Raw genomic sequence first — 18,523 nt, 5'->3', positions numbered from 1 at the left:
TCCGTTCATAACAAAAAGAGGCAGGTTGAAAATCCGGTACTAAATGAACCTACGGAAATAGCGGTATTGGGGCAAGTGGCAATGGATAGTACGCTGAGTGCAATGCAATTGGCTACTGCGACAGGAGTGAGTCGTACAAGTGTCCAACGGATATTAAAAATATACAAATTCCATTCTTATAAGATTCGGCTAGTGCAAGAGCTAAATGAAGACGATTTTGATCGTCGTTTGCAATTTTGCGAAATAATGACTGAACGAGCGATAAACGATAATTTCCTCTTTAATGTGTGTTTTTCGGACGAGTGTACGTTCTTCTTGAATGGTTTAGTGTTTAGTGAATCGCCATAATTGTCGTTACTGGGCGATAGTCAGTTATTGTACTCATCATTTAAAGTAGACCTGTGTAATTATTTCCGGGTTATCAAGGTTTGACACATGCCGAACCTCTACCAACTGGACTAAATGAAAAATGTGAAAAAATCAACAAAGAAAATGTAGAATTAACAAGGCTTACAACGTGTCCCAAAAGTATGGAAACAGCACAATAACTTTCGAAAAATGCATTTTGAGGAAAAATGATTCAGACAAAAGAGTTAGGATTTTTCCCTGGCTATTCAATGGTGACCCTTGATTTGACCTTGACCTTGACCTTGACATTCAAGGTTATTTCAAGTTCAAGTTAATATTTTTAAATGGGATACCCTACTTTTGACCCCGGAAATGAAAAGAGCGGAAAATTTTACGTTCAGATATGTCCTTGACCATTTTCCAAGATGGCGGATCCAAGATGGAGGACACGGTTCCAAAAAATTAACCGATTTACGCCAAATTTGGTATAGAGGGTTTTTTGAGGTCGCTGACTACGAATATGAAATCTGTTTTTGAGGAATTTTAGTCCAAGATGGCGGGCGCGGTTCCAAAAAATTAACCGATTTACGCCAAATTTGGTATAGGGGGGGGGGGGGGGTTTGGGGTCGTTGACTACGAATCTGAAATCTGTTTTTGAGGAATTTTAATCCAAGATGGCGGACGCGATTTCAAAAATCAACCGATTTTTGCCAAAATTGATATAGTGCGGTTTTTGAATGTGAAGTTCACGGTCAAATCAAGGGTCACCGTCAGATAGCCAGGAAAAAATCCTACAACGTTAGTTATGGTCATTTTTTTGCAACCCGTTGTTTTCAAGACAGCGCGCCAACCCATGCGTGACCTTGATTTAACCTTTAATGACCATCAGAGGTCAAATTCGGAGTTAAAGAACTTGTATTTACTTCCATTTTTTCACACTTATGTGATAAAAATTGCATAATATAAAATGTAGCATAGCATAGCAAAATTGCATAGCATAAAATGTAGTGAATATTTTAAATACAAATATCTCTGGATTTCCACAAGTTATGACAATCATCAGTAAAACAATTTAAACTGTTACCTTTTTTAAAGAATTTTTGTTCCAATGGTAGATAAAAATAAGTTTTTTACAGGAAAGATGCTATTGTGGCGCCTTCTTTAAGACAGCTTAAAATTGATATTGTATTAAAATTTGACACTCTCAAAAACTGGCTGATGCCAAATTTAAAATTGGTATCTCAAATACTGCAAAATTTATTTGAAATTTTTGTAAAAATTACTTTAACTCCCCGTATCTCTCTTATTATCAACTTTTGAATTAAAGTGTTATTGTCTAAAATCCATTCTTTCTCTATGAACCATTACTTATGATCCACCCTGTGCAATATTATTAATTATAGTAAGTAAGTAAGTTTCTTCAAAGCAGAATTCAACAAAGCAAAAAAAAAACAATTTTAAAATGTAAGTTTAATAAAATATTAAATGAATTTGGACAATACACCTAAGTTATACAATAACTTGTGCTGTGTTATTGTCCAATTACAAAGGAAAAATAAAGAAACAAAACAATACTGTACATGAATATAGAAAAATAAATATTTATATAAAGCAATGTATTTTCACAGACAAAATAGCTATCGCCACAGACCGCTCCTGGAATAGGCCAGCAGTTTTAAATTTCCGAATTGCCGGTAGAGTACACCACCAGCAGAATTTTAGGAAGAATCAAATACAGCGGCCCGCATACCTAAGCGTATCCTAGCAACATATATACAAGACTTTGGTAATGTTGCCAGGCGTACTTACGGATTTCTTTTGTACACTTTTTTATCAATATCTGTTTTTTGCGTTACTGTATTTACTTCAATGTATGATGTAGGTATTGATAAAAATGTATTTAAAGAATTAACGAATATCTATGTATGTATCATATGATATTCTGCAGTGGTGTTACAATTAAGTTATTTAATCATAATTTCGTTAATTAGCTACCTACTATTTTCATTTTTTGGTATTGAAATACTGCAGAAAATATATTTCCAAATAAACAAAATTCGTAATAATATTTTAAACAGCTTGTAATATAATTTTTTTAATATTTGATGATGACGATAAATTTATTTAATATACAACGTGGGTTATTAGTATGTCGCGGAATGTAGGTACAGGTTTTATTTGTATTTTGACATCCACTTATAGGTTTAATAATTAAAGATAGAAATAAACTTTAAATACAAATGTACGACTTTTCCTTTATTTCATTTGACATCAAAATTTACTGGCATAAAATATATATGTTTAAAATAAAAATAATCAACATAAACAAATTTTCCCTTGGTTCTGAGACTCGGTGGGTGACGCAGAGCGGGGTGTCACAATATATGAAAGAAAAAAAAAACAGGATTTGCTGAGACTCTTAAGTATCCAAAAATCTCCCATGGTGAACAAATAAATGTCATGTAAAAAAAAATAATCGGGACCAACGGTGTGTGACGTCATAGGATAAAAAAGTGTTTATAACTCGGAAACGGTGCGTTGAATCGAGAAAATAATTGAAAAATGTCAACCCCTCCCTCCCGGGTTCTGTTCCTTCTGTGTTGAATGCAAAAGGTCCGAAGTCCGTATGTCGAAAATAAATTCTGGAAAGAAGAGGTATGTCGTGTTATAGTAAAAAGGCTGTATAACTAGGAAACGGTGCGTTAAATCGAAAAAATAATTGAAAAAATCTCCCCACACCACCAACGCTGTATGACAGTTCTGCATTGAATGGAAAAGGTCCGAAGTCCGTATGTGGAAAATAAATTTCGGAAAGAAGAGGGGTGTGAGGTGATACAGTAAAAAAGGTCTTATAATTCGGAAACTGTGCGTTGAATTGAAAAAATAATTAAATAAATCTCCCCACTACTCTGGTTCTAATTGTCCGTTCTGCGTTGAATGGAAACGGTCCGAAGTCAGTATGTCGAAAAACAAAAAAGTTAGTCAAAAATTGCAACAGCAGTAGCGAACGCATTATCTTATCTCTGTACTGATTGATGATTTGTTTTTTTTTAAATAAATTTCGTATTCAACTACTCCTTGAGGTTCCAGCAATTTTACATTGTGTTAATTTTTTTGAACACCTTGTGTCACAAATATGGGCACTACCAATGACATCCATGATATGCAACACTTGTGTCAACAATCATTTTACCTACCTAAAGAAATCAACAAAAAGAGGCAGTATCCATCTAAGGATACACAACCTGTATAATGCAATTTTTTTAAACATAGGTGTTAATATCATACCATATTGGAAGTCGATGCACAAATCCAAAGACATTAATTTCGAGTTTTTGAATTTTCCCATTCCAAGGTGATATAAAATAAATAATTAATTAGGTAAATTCATAGTTTTAATTCTAACTTGATTTATTTTATTTAACATTTAAGGCAAATGTGATTTCCAAACACAAGATAAGTTTATCTCTTTAATTACATAATTGAGAGCATTAAATTTATTTAGCAAGTTATTATTTGGCAACAAAGCCACCGCAGGAACTGCCGCCTATTAGCAAGTAGAAGAGTTACCACGCTAAATTTTATAGCTGAAAGCCGAATAAGGAGAACCTGCTTCCATTTCGGGTTGCCAATTTCCAGCATTTAAGTAGCAGTCTGTAGCGATACGCTATATTGTCTGTGGTATTTTAAACAAAACAGCTGAGTCCAGCGGAGTCCAGTGAGGTGGAAGAACAAAATACTTATAAATTTGTTATATTAGATAAAATTAAAACGTCCAAAACAATAGAGACACTTTTTACTATTTAAATATATCAATTGAAATATGATTTTCTCTTATGAGAGTTTTTGTTGTCTTTTTGAATTTATATATACTACTAATATTTTTTACATCAACTTGCAATTTATTAAACAATTTCGGTCCATAAAAAAATACAAAATGTTGGGTATGAGATTTACCATAAAATGGTACTTGAACAGACTGTTCAGTACGTAATCTAGTGCAGTAATTGTGACTGATAGGAGCAATATGAGACTTATGAGCCCATAATATGGAATGATATGCAAATAATTTTCTTATATTGAATATATTTCATTACTTATACAGTAGTTCTGTAGAATATCTAAAATCTAGTACTGTATTTTTTGCCAGCTATCCATTGCATCTATTTTAGGTGAGATAGCCTAAATAGCAACAATGTTATTCAAATTGTTTATAAGTGAAAAACGCACGGTTTTTAAATGCACAATTTGAGAATGTTAATGTCAAAAAAACGGTGATATTTTTTAATAGGCCGCTTAATTGCGTCTTTAAGATTACAATGACGCTTTCAGAATCATGTCTGATTGAAAATTAATGCCTGTACAGAGGCTTAAAGTTCATAACTTTTGGAGCCTCGCTATAAACAAATAGAATTGTGCGAAAACTATTACACATACAGCGCCCAATTTTGGCACACTTTTAAAGTATGACAAAACCCTCAACTTGTCATAGGTTTTATAAAATTTTAACAATAAATGCGATAGTTATAAACAAATGAAGAAATGGGCACTTTTCTTGTTCTTTTGCAATAACTTTTTTGTTTTTTAACCGATTTTAATTTAACTAGTCTCATTTTGTAGATAATTTTACTCCCTATAAGCTGTATGTGAGTCACTTTTCGCTAAAATTGATGGTTTTCCCTGCAAAGTGAAAAAACTGTTTTCCTCACTTATTTGTTTAAATAGCAAAGTTAGCTAATAAAAGTTTTTGACTCACGAAACGAGAGATGTCTTGTATTATGTTCCTTTAGACAATTTTACAATAATCTAGCGGATAGGAAATTTTTCGAGTTTCTCTTTTATTTTCGCTAATTTTCCTGGTGTACTACGTTGGCAATACTGAGTAGCCATTAGCAAATCTTCGTCTTATGTAAGTGAAATTGTATTTTGTTTTATACAATTTTCAAAAAATAAATCCACACTAGGTCGACGTACGACGCCCTCCTCGTAGGATCAGTGAGATGGGCTCCTCGACGCCTCGCTGGGTGGGTTTTGAAGTTATTATGAAATTTTTTGTGGTCTATCTCTTCAGCTTATGTTTTCAAAAGGTTTTGACACCTCTTTTGTGGTTTTGAGGGAATACAGGATGTTTCAGGCGTTATGGAACAGCTGTCGTTCAGGTAGGAGGACTTAGTTTGAAAATTCGGAAGTATGGCGGAAATTGTTATTTTTATGTTCAGTCCCTTGATGCATCGCAGATTAACTCCGAAACATTCGGTGACTTAAGACATGCCCTTAATGGCGTAAAAGATCTCTTTGGTCACTTTTTTTGAATTTTTGTCAAAATTGGAAAGTACAGTAAAAATTAACGTCAGTCGATTAATGATCAGCCTGTTCGAAAGATCCCCCCTGCCCGCTAACCTTTTCTGTTTCAGAGACAGCCAGGATCAAGAAACGAAGACAACGACACACACACACACATACACACCCCCATACCCTCCTTACCCCTCCCCTCCCGCGCTAGCCTAAGGGCCACCTTAGCAAAGCGCATCCCAGGCTGCATAGCCGCACTGCCCTACCCAACCATACCACACATAAATATGACACCACCCCCGGGGTTTACACAGACGAGCCTGCGAAGCAAGAAGAGCGCCAGAAGAAAGGGCCCTAGCCGGCGGGGCCCAGCCAGGACAAAAGGAGGTCCCACAAAGCGCGTACACCGGCCGCATTTGCGGTCGGGGTAGACGACGGATGGGGCCCACCTACGAAGGCTGTCCAGGCCTACACGAGATGAGGCAGGATAAAGAGGGATAATCCCCCTCGATCCCAAATCATTGAGGCCAATTTCTAGCCATGGAATAATGGCGCGAGTTCGAAAGATGGCGAGGTAGCTCTGAATATTACCTATATATTATAATTCGAAATTAAATATTTTCTACGGCTTTTTCGCACATAAGAATTGAATTATTTAAAATCTACGAAATATGTGTTAAATATTTTAAGCATATTTAAAAAAAAAAGTAATTTCAAAGAATTGGGAATGACCTTATTCAGAATCTCAAAAGAGAACCTATCACACGCCTCTGGTACACCTTCGAGCACTAAATCTGATGTTCTTAACTTGTCAGCTGCTGGCTCCAATTCTCTAGATAGTTAGGCGACTGATAGCGTTCTACTCAACACCACTGTTTCCGTAAATTTACTTTCTCCACTGCCGCCTGAAAATCCGGAATAACGGCCGCTGGTCTCTTGACCTGCGATAATGAAACTGGGCACAAATTCCCGATAATACAAGCCTCTGGCTGTGGAATTTACGTGGAAGATACTCCAACGGAAATATTTTGTTATAGTTTTAATCGTTCTAAGACTGACTTTTTTGACGTAATGTTTATATTTTATTATTGAAATAAATAGGTACCTAATACAAGCAAAAGTTTAAATTACTGGATTTTAGATGACAAGAACATAGTTTCGAAAAAAAACGTGACATTTTTGAGTTTTAAAGATGAATACAGAAAATGTAACATATCCGTTTTGTTGTTAATATTTCTTTTTCATGAGCAATTTCATTTACGTTGCATTCTGCTGACGCCAAGTCCACACTGACAGGAATATTGTTAGCTACTTCACTTAATAACATTACAACAAATCAAAGTTAGCGAACACTCTTCGCGAGTAAAGTTCCGACATTAAGATGCATTACAATGAATAGCCATTATTGAAATGATAAAATTGACATTATTATCATACAACACTTACTCTGGTATAAGCTTTATATTGTAAAATTAATAACTGTTACATATATCCAACTCATTGTGAGTGCAGAATAAGTGTAGGTAAAGCAAAAAGCGACTTCAAAAATTGGAAAAAAATTGTAATTCTTATATACAGAGTGTTTCTTAAGTATTCATCAAAAATCCAGGGGCGTATTCCGTAGCCAAAAATAAGAGTTTTTTGTTATATAAATTTGAGGTCTTAGGATAGCCATTGTCCAGCGACAGCGTGTCAAAAAGTCAATCAATTTTTATCTTTAATTTCGAAACCGTTTGAAATAATTTAACCAAATTCGGTGTGCATATATGACAGTAGATATGAAACATGAGTGGCGGAGGTATGGGTATCATCGATCATTATTTGACAAATATANTCTTAAGTTTTTTCATGAAAATGGCAGGGTGTATTCGTGTGTGTCCGTAAAATAATAATTCTTGTGTATGTGTGTTTGTTAAGTCAAGTCTTGAATTGCAAATCATCCCCTGTGTTATATATAGAAGAATATTCTGGGTGTGGGTTTCTGTCGTTATTCTATAGATTATATTTTTATTCTGACTGATATTTAATTATTATGTGTTTACATTTCGTTGAGCGCCATATGCTTGAATAGAAATTGTTTTTACTAAAAAATTATGTTATTAATTAAATAAAAGATGCATATTTTTCACAAAATTTTATCTATTATAAGCTCCGCAAATTATAGTTTTTACAATTGACAGTTCTGTTGTAATCTCTAAAACTAATTTACACAGTGTTATATCCCCCCTTATATCTATTTTATTTTTACGCTAAATGCATGCAGGTACCTTTCATTACTTTGAAGTTTTTTAAATGGAAAAATTTGATGTTGTAATTTATATATAGCGCTTTCTTTGATTTGTGTGCAAATTTACCTTATACGTGTCGACACTTACTTTATTTAAAATCATATCCCAACTTGACGCAGTCGCGCTGCATTCCACGTGATGTTGACTGGTTCCCTCGTTAAAGTCGTACACCTCACAGATGTTGCCGTAATCCTCTAGTATCGGCACTAATCCACTCACAGCACTTGATTTTATTTGCACTATTTTATTTTACCTTTTCCACATATATTAAAAATCAATTTGTTGTTGATATGTCGGAAGTTTGTTACTTTTAACTTTTATGCTTTCGGTTGAATGTAACTTCTAGAAATGTCACATTCGAATTTGTGACAGTACAGTCCACTTTGACGTTTCACCAGCTAACTATGTAAGTACATGAATACTTTTTGATTTCGTTGTTATAAACAATTTTCATTTGTTTTTCAGGAGCAATAATTTTCCAAATTTTTCGCTATATCTTCCATTAAATAAGTTCATCCTCACCTTTGGTTGGTGAAATTCCCCCCAGTATTTATTTAGAAATAACCTTTCAAATTCTTCTAGCGTTTCATATTGGTCTTCGATCAGCTCGTACCAAATATCTGCGTCTCCTTTCATGGTGTTACTGATGAAATTCTTCAAGTTTGTCGTAGGTATCGTCTGTCCATGTCTTAAGTTTTTTTATGAAAATGGCAGGGTGTTTTCGTGTGTCTCCGTAAAATAATAAGTTGTGACGCACTTTTCCTCGGTTCTCTCTCTATGGATCGTTCGGTGTAAATTTTATTACTTTTAACTATGGTGTGTACACCCCCTATAATTTAAATTTTCGGAAAGGTCTTCTATTCCTCGGACTGGACTCTAAACGGTAATGTTAGTGAATAACTTATATAGTCGGTTTTAATCTCGGGCGCCAGTTTCCCTAAATTTGACGTGGGGGAAACTCCACGTATCCCTTACCCTCGGTTTAGAGTAAAGTGCACAGGTAGCTACAGTGAAGAAAATTAATTCCAGGGGTCAATGAATTTCTTTTAGGAGAAAACGGCAGAGAGTTCGGCAGAGAGTAGTTTTCTCAGTGTAGTTTTATTTTAAATATGAAATTTAACGGGAGCTCTACAAAACGATATCAGCGTTTTTGCTGGTTCGGAATGTTATCGTTTTACCTCGACGGTGAAAGAAATAAACCTATTAAGTTTTACTAGATTTATTCACACAGGGAAAATATTAATACTTATTACAAATACATATAGTGTCAATTTTTATTCCTACCCACTACTAAACGACTGAAATTATTTACAAGTTTCTTAACAATAATTATATACAAATTCAGTGTGAAAGAGACAAAATTAAAAAGTTATGACTCTGGGTTTTTTACCATTTTACTTATCACCTTAGAAAAGAAATAAATATTTGCAAACGGGATCGAAATAAAATATTTATTACTCTACAATCGTAGACGGTTTTTATGTACAAAGGAAAAGGTGATTTTAGACGGTCTGATTAAAATATTTATAGACGTTTTTTACTGGTCCCCGCTGATTCTGAAAATAAACCAAAATTTATTCGGAATTATTTCGGATTTATTTTAAACAGGCGGGCGGTCAAATATCGGTATAATGGCCTAGCAAGCAATGCAAAATTAGTAAACGGAATGCGGTAAGCGGTAAGCGATAGCAATAACCAGCGAAGAAAGCCCAAGCGGTGCAAGGCGGAAAGAAAGGATGGTGAAACGGGATCCGAAGTATCTCGCCTTACAATTCGTACTAGCCTTTAAGCTTTATACGTCCTGGTGGCCGATGGTGTCGGACTCTCTGTATACAACGCTTCTCGGTCTGATGGGTATACACGCCGACCAGGGAGAAGCGTACGGATACTATATGGAACGACCCGGAGATTGGGTGGGCACGCCGAACCTCTAGGTCTTGGTTCACATATCCCCTATTACCCAGCGTACATCAAGGTGCGGGACACCAAGCAACGCTGTAGTAAACACGACGGCTTCGTCAGGATTGGGTTTAACACGCCGAATCCAACGATTGCACTGTCGTGTGGGTTGAGACGGACGGTGGAATTTGTGTGTGGGTTACCAAGAATATTCTTCTCGGGCCCACAGTAATTCCACACTTAAAGTGTACAAATCTTTTCGGACTTGTACCCGGTTGGAACGGATAATAATAAGGAAAATAATTCTTACTAGGTTCACTGGTTATTCTGGGCTGGCTTCGGTGGAGAGTTCTTGCTGGCGGTGGACGTCTGTTCGGTGTTGAGTTCTGGATACGAACTGTCGGTTTCGGGGAATGTCGAGGACTTTTGTTGCCCAAATCCCCACCGGATTGACACCAGTCGTGGTGGGACCTCCACGTGACCAACGGCTTGTCAGAGTGGGGTATCGGCCGGTCGGACCCGCGAGTGGATATTTGATATATATGTAGAAAAATCAATAATTCTCGCCGCCGGGGTAAAATAATCCGAAATAAAAAGAAATATCTTTAAATCCAGACATAATAAAATCAAAAATAAAACAGGTTCATTACAAAGTCTTGTGTATGTGTGTTTGTTAAGTCAAGTCTTGAATTGCAAAACATGCCCTGTGTCTCCATCCTGATCCTTTGTTCCATCTTTCTCTCCTGTTCTTTTAGGTGAGTTAGCCATGTTTCATCCTGTATCTGCCATCTTAATTGTGTCTGTAATTTGTCTTGTATAAGTGTTTCCTTCAATGTTCTTGTCTTCTCTCCAATTTGGTTGATTCTTGTGTCACATGTGATTCTGTTTTCTTCGATTTTGTGCTCCAATTTGTCGTTTGTCTGTGTTATCTCCTGTCTCATTGCTGTCTCCATTACGCTGATTTCTCAAATCCAGACTTATCTTCCCCATTTCCTTCTTCAGTTCTTGATTTGCTCTTTCGATCTTCCTTTCTATTTCTTTGTTGGTATCTTCGATCTTCTTTTCTATTCCCTTGTTGGTGTTTTTTATGTCACATAGCATTGCCATGATTGCATCCATTTGAGTGTTTGTTGGGTTTTGTGTGGAATCAGTCTGCGAATTTGTGTCAGTTTCTGTCATTACGTCCATGTCCTGTCGTTCCCCTTCAGTGTGCATATCGTGTTCAGAGTCAGAGATCATTTTGACGTTTCCTGATCTCAATTCCATCAAATATTTACCCAATGTCAAAACTATGTATACGCCAGTAGTGTTTGTGAAATAATTAAAGTTGCCCCAAATATACCAATTGATTTATCAAAGAAAACCTAAGTCAGCAAAATTTTTTCAAAGTGCCCCACGTTGGCAGCGACAATTTTATTATATTTTATTAATTTTTATTTTTTTGACATTATTTTTTTTTGTAGGGTGTGGGTTCCTGTTTTATATTCTTTTATTATTATTATATTTACCTTTAGTTGAGCGCCTTCTATGTTTAAATCGTAATTGTGTTTACTGAAAGATTATGTTGTTGATTAAATAAAAGATGCATATTTTTCACAAATTTAATCTCTAAATCTACATTACATCTTGGTATATCCCCCCTTATATCTACGTTATTTTTACGCTAAATGCATGCATGTACCTTTTCTTTAAAATGATGTTTTTAATGGAAAATTGTAGGTTGAAATTTATATAGCGCTTTATTTGATATGTGTGCAAATTTGCCTTATACGTGTCGACACTTACTTTTTAAATTTATATCCCGAACTCGCCGTAGTCGCGCTTCATTCCACCGGCTGTTGACTGGTTCCCTCGTAGTATTCATACACCTAACAGATGTCGTCGTAATCCTCTAGTGTCGGCACCTATTCACTCATTGCACTTGATTTTATTTGCACTATTTTTTTTTAATTATTACCTTTTTTCACATATACCAGGTGTAACAGGATCATGGTACACCCGCCGTATCTCCGTTAGTTTTAAAGGTAATTGATTGAAATTTGGAATATTCCATATACATAATAAGCGGCACTTTTTGATCTACAAATGATTTTTTGTTCACTTCCGGTTTCGCCGGAAGTGATACCAACTTTCGATTTTCAAATGGAATACCCTGTACATTATTACATTTCTGAAATCTGCATAATTTTCTGAATCCAATGATACCACATAAGTGACATTTCAAACGTCAAAATTTTTTATAATTTAATTTTTAATTTTCCATGTAAGTGTGCTCATGGCAAATAATTGTATTTTCTTATTTTCTTTTAGCTGTAATTTTGATTGTATTTATCGCACATTTTATTACCAGGTATGAATTAATTCCTTATTAATAGTACTAATAAATGGTACCACGGTACCAATATGGTTCCATTTGAAAAAATTGAGTTTTACCCCAAAATCGATTACGATGAACTTTATTTGCTCATAAAAAACGCAATTTAGTATTTTTGACGGGATTTCGATTTTTCCAGCATTAGACGGGTCAATTGGAATAAATCGGAACCATCATGGCACACTTAAATGGAAAACTAAAAATTAAATTATAAAAAATTTTGACGTTTGAAATGTCACTTATGTGGTATCATTGGATTCAGAAAATTATGCAGATTTCAGAAATGTAATAATATACAGGGTATTCCATTTGAAAATCGAAAGTTGGTATCACTTCCGGCGAAACCGGAAGTGGAAAAAAAATCATTTGTAGATCAAAAAGTGCCGCTTATTATGTATATGGAATATCCCAAATTTCAATCAATTACCTTTAAAACTAACGGAGATACGGGGGTGTACCATGATCCTGTTACACCTGGTATATTAAAAATCAATTTGTTGTTGGTATGTCGGAACTTTGTTGCTTTTAATTTTTATGCATTCGGTCGAATGTATTTTCTTGGAATGTCACTTTCGGTTTTTGTGACAGTACAGTGACCTTGACGTTTCACCAGCTAACTATGTAAGTACATGAATACTTTTTTACTTTGTTGTTATAAACAATTTTCATTTGTTTTCAGGAGCAATAATTTCGATGTGACTTCTTTGGATGAAAATGATCAACTGGCCTCCTATCTCCCACACAGTGGTTAAATAGGAAGTCCAAGACAATCGAACGTTTCTATGACAACCATAAATTGTAATTTTGGAAATTTTTATTTTACATATTTTAGCTTTTACTTAACTTTAGGATGCATGAACTGTTCATATTTGAATTTAATGCCCTTTTCTGAATCTTTTGACACTACTTTCACCTTGCTAGGTTAAGTTGTAGATCATACTGCAATGTTGTACTTTTTACCAAAATACACTTTTATTTCAATGCATGGAGTAAATTTCTGCATGCATGTCTTTTCTATAACTCTACCACTGTCTATACATCACTTTTTATACCGTCTTTATGCATTTTTTTAGGTAGAAATGAACCAAAGTTCTCAACACTCCGTTTCGAAGAACATTTATACAGTCTAAACAACAAATTGACCTTTGCTTGGCTACTACACATCTTAAATGGACTAACAAGGGTCTCTTACACACTATGCATATGATTTTTTATCCAGAAACATTTCAACACAAATAGATTTTCAAAATTGTAACGGAGCTAGATCTGTCAATAACAACACGTCACATAACTGATTTCAATAACGTATGAGTTTGATTCCACATATACATTCTACATTCAGGTACTCTATATTTTATTTATTTACTAGTTTTATAATATGTTTCGAACATATATGTGAAATAACTTTTTTTCCGCTACAGTACTGTCAAAATGTTACATTATCAATTAAATGTACTCATGCCAGAAATTATATTGAATTATTAACATTGTATGGTATTTCCTTCTTGTTCTGTGCTACTCAATTGCGTAACATGAGTTCATTTACATAATTACTTGAATGTGCAAATTCTAATTATGTTTTAATTTTGACAGCTGTGTCGTTTCGTTATGAAATTTCGAACAAATACAAATTTTTTTCTATTTTAACTTGCTGATATACATCTCTTATTTATTCACATCAGAACAATNATGTCAGAACTTTTATTGAATTATTAGCATTTTGGGATTGTTCTTTATTGTTCTGTGCTACTACTTGTAGAACATGAGCTTATTTGCATAATTTCTGGAGTATGCAAACTCAAATTATGTTTTGAATTTGACAGTTCTGTCGTTTAGTTATAACGCTTTCATACAGTTACAGATTTTTTTTTATTTAAAACTCATAAATACATCCTTCATTTATATAAAACATAACAATATATATATTATAAGCGTATTATATAATGAGATGATTGAATTAATGTTGCGAAAGTTTTTCGATTTCCTTAACACAAAACCTAGCGTTTTATAAGCTGACGCAGTTATATTTTCGATATGCAATTTGTATGACAGTTTGGAATCAATAGTTACATCTAAATCCTTAACATTTTCCTGCCTGCTTAATTCAGAGCCATTCAATAGATATCGACAAAATACTATTTGTTTATTGCATGTAAAAGATATAGTAAGACATTTCTGGATATTAAAGCCAAGTTTATTGGTTCGACTCCATTCATAAATCGCGTCAATATCACCTTGAAGTGATATATAATCATTGGGGCATTCAATACGCTTATATAACTTCAGGTCATCTGCAAAGATTAAACAGTTTGAATTGAATTTGAATTTGAAATGAATTACGTTGGGCAAGTCATTAATAAAAAATAGAAATAAAAGTGGCCCCAAGTTAGATCCTTGAGGGACACCAGAATATGCTCTATACTCATTAGAAAAAAAAACCAATAAACTTTCTCTCTTGAAGATATGACCTTATCAACGCAACCAACGAGTCAGCTACTCCACACGCGCAAAACTTATTTAATATTACGTTATGGTCAACTTTGTCAAAGGCTTTGCGAAAATCAGTGTATATCGCGTTCACTTGTACTCCCTGCTCAAAGACCTCTAAGATATGGTGTGTAAAAGTAAGTAAATTGGTAGACGTGGATCGTTTTGGAATAAAGCCATGTTGCTTTGGACTAACAATACAACTGAAATGGTTCCATAACAGAGAATACAGTATTTGTTCAAATACTGTAGGAGCGGGAAGGACTGCTATCGGCCTATAGTTTTGAATATTTGATTTATCATCTGACTTGTGTATTAGACTGATTATTGAAGTTTTCCATAGATTAGGAAATTTATTGTTTTATAATTAAATTATAAATAAATGTTAAAGGTACTTTAAGATATTCCGAACAACCCTTTAACACATATTGGCGGTAATCCATCGGAATCCGCCGACCGCTTAGATTTTAATTTCTTCAAGTCATAATCTGCTTCAGTAATTTGCCCTACACGTGACATAAAATGAAGTGAAAAAATACTACTATCGAACTCGTAGGTCGCAGGTTGGTCAGAAACGGACGAAAAGTGCTTGGCAAATGAATTAGAAATTTCTTCCACTGGAATATTATTCCCGTCGCAAAAAGTTGACGCAGCGGAGCATGTTGATTTTTTATCTTTAACATATTGTAATGAACCAGTATTATTTTCCGTTTTGTGCAAGGCCGTTGGCCATTTATGTATTAATTAGTTTAATTGGGTGAGAGCAATTACCCGCGAGTCGAGCCGAAACCGTCCGTTACCCCACTCTGTCGAGTGCCGCGCGCATAATCCCACCAAGACTCCTGCTTAGTCAAGGGGGGATTGAGGCAATAAAACCAACGTTCCTGGACGAAAATCCTCAGTTCGTTGCCAGAACTCGAAGAACTTCAACACCAGCCTGAGGACCACCCCGAGGACCTAAAAAACCGACCAGAGACCGCCACCCGACCCAAGGAGTTAGCCGCCAGAAGCAACCGTCCGGAATAAGTAAGCAAATTGTATTTTCCTATTTTCACTTGTCCTGCTATGGTATAAGTCTGGCCGTTTTGAACTCTGGCAAGGCAGTACGACCACAGCGTTGTCGGCGAGGGTTTGGCTGGGTGCTCCACCGCCCTCGTTCAACGAACGTTGTCCGTCACATCGACCGAACTGCTGGTTTGGCTGGGTGCTCCACCGCCAGCGGAAGACGTTGAGTGCAGGCTCGTACGGCAGCAGCGTTATCGGCGACGGTTTGGCTGGGTGCTCCACCGCCGTCGTTCGACAAACGCTGTGCGCCCCTTTACTGAAACTGCTGGTTCGGCTGGGTGCTCCACCGCCAGTAGAGGACGTGAAGGTGTCAGACTGTACAGCAGCAGCGTTGTCAGCGAAGGTTTGGCTGGGTGCTCCACCGCCTAAGCTTGATAAACGTTGTAAGGCACAATAACCGAAACTGCTGGTTCGGCTGGGTGCTCCACCGCCAGTAGAAGACGTTGTGTGTCGGCTGTGCAGCGACGGATAGACCCTCGAAGTTTGGCTGGGTGCTCCACCGCTTCGGGAAGAAATCTGTCGGCCGCCCCGCATTTGAACTCGCACCTCGACCAGACTTTGCCTCCTGTTCACCAACATAAATCATTTTCCTGACTACCGTTTGCTTATTTACGTCCGTTCTAAACCGCTTTGCTTGGCTTTTTCTCCTGGCTGGTCGCATTTCCGCTTAATTTCCGTCGCTTTGCTAGAAACTGCCGCCGATATTTATTTGTAGAATTAGAGTCACCCGTAATTATTTTTCTGTTTCAGAACCATTGGGAACAATTTATTTATTGCTCTAATTTATTAATCTTATTTTTCCCTTTCTAGCACCGACCGAAATTTAAAACCGAATATTATTCTGGCGTACCGTTTCGTAAAGTCTTAGATTGTTTATTAAATAAACCAAACGCCAAAGACTCCGTTTTCTACCGTACCGATTTTGTGTCCTGATATTTGACTAATTTGTATTTATTTACAGCTCCGAAAACCGTATCGGCATTTTTAAACCCGTCGCAAATAATTGCTCTAACCCATTTTATCTCTAACCCATTTTATTTCATTCTTACACCGCTTGTAAATTTATTGTATATACCTGGTTTTAGTTAGTAATAATAATTGTAATTAGAATCTGTTTTACTTTTGTTTGTTTGTTTCAAATTCAATAGGCCTGATTAATAAATCTAGTAAATATAATTCCCGTTTGTATTCATTCTTAACGCCGACAAAGTTGATAAAATTCCGATCAGTAAAAAAGGGGTCCGCTTATCTTTTTGTGACCTACACTGATAAGACCGTTTATTTTGAAAGGAAAATAACACTACACTCAGAGAACTACTTTGCTTGAAATTAAGAGAAATATAACAGACCCCTGGAATTAAACTTTCTTCACTGCAGCTATCCCGAGTACTTACTCTAAACCGAGGGTAGGTTTCACGTGGAGTTTCCCCCACGTAACCGATTGGGAAACTGGCGCCCGAGACAAAAACCGCACAAAAAGATTTAATCCGGAGTACGTTCCTGTGACGTCACTCACCACCGCCGGCTGCCAACCACCGCTGCCGATAAACTAGTAGTCAAGGGTCGTCATAAAATTAGGCGTCTAAACAGGGACGTCAGTGACGTCAATAACTATAGTAAATTAGAATTCGAATTTGCGAATTAAGATTCCGTTTAGAGTTGGTAGTATACCGGGGGCGGCCACAAGTAACGTCTGAACCGAACCGTCACCACCAAAAATCAAAACCCAGTAAAGTAAAGTATATAGGGCGTTACAATATTTAAAAAAGTTTTTATAATCTGACTGTATGCCGTTTTCCATTTCAATCAGGTAAGAATTGTAAGCTGCACGGATCAGTGTTTTTAATTCTTTCCTAATAGCTTTGAATTTATTGTTAAATGAATCCGAAACTGACTTTAATCTACTGAAATGATTTTTTTTCCTTTATCAGGGCTTTAATTTTATCCGTAAAATAAGGCGGATACTTGTTAGAGCTAAATCGTGAGATATTTATTTTAGGGACAACGGCATCAAATATATTATTGACAATACTAATAAAAATTGCTAACCGCGACATCAACATCATCTTGCATCACGAAAAGCTATTGAGAGATCTAAGAAGTTACAGCGTTTAAAATTATATTGTTTCATATTTTTCGTGGAACATTTTTGGCAGCGATCTCACCGATATCGTCACGGCCTCTGTATTTTGAGTCGCTGCAGCGGATAGTGGTCGATGCACTTCTTTACTATGAGTCCCCGTTATGGTTTCTGTCATGTCTGTATACGTCATACTCAGAGATGGAGGTACGGGATGTCTCGCTGAGGTAGGTCTCCTGGACAGCTATAATGTCTATGTTGTAACGATCTAATTGCTGGTTACAGTTTTATTACATTGTTATAAGATAAGTAATCCTTAACTTACAACTTATTAGTAGACCACCATTAGTTAACCCTCAGCATCAGCATGCGCAGGTATGGTTGCCTAATTTTAATGCTAATTTCTTAAGCTTAATATCAAATTAACAGTGGCGCTGCGGCGACGAATGGAAAAAACAACTAGGAGATCGGGTCAATCCCAAGTGAGTAACCGAGCTGAACAGACGAGTCCGTGAAGTGGAGTGCAAGGAGCAAGATAAATCTACTTGCCTTTATTAAGGCTACCTGGAAAGAATCCCTTTCTTTCCTCTTAATCACTGACCTATTCTCCAGCTTAAGCAGAGAGGCCGTCGGCATCTTTGTTACGGGTACCTGTGCCCACATTCTTTAAAATTGCGACCCCCGACAAAT

Source organism: Anoplophora glabripennis, unplaced genomic scaffold, assembly GCF_000390285.2.
Source record: "Anoplophora glabripennis isolate ALB-LARVAE unplaced genomic scaffold, Agla_2.0 scaffold1112, whole genome shotgun sequence".
NCBI lineage: Eukaryota > Metazoa > Arthropoda > Insecta > Coleoptera > Cerambycidae > Anoplophora > Anoplophora glabripennis.
Note: the sequence above shows the minus strand (reverse complement) of the source record.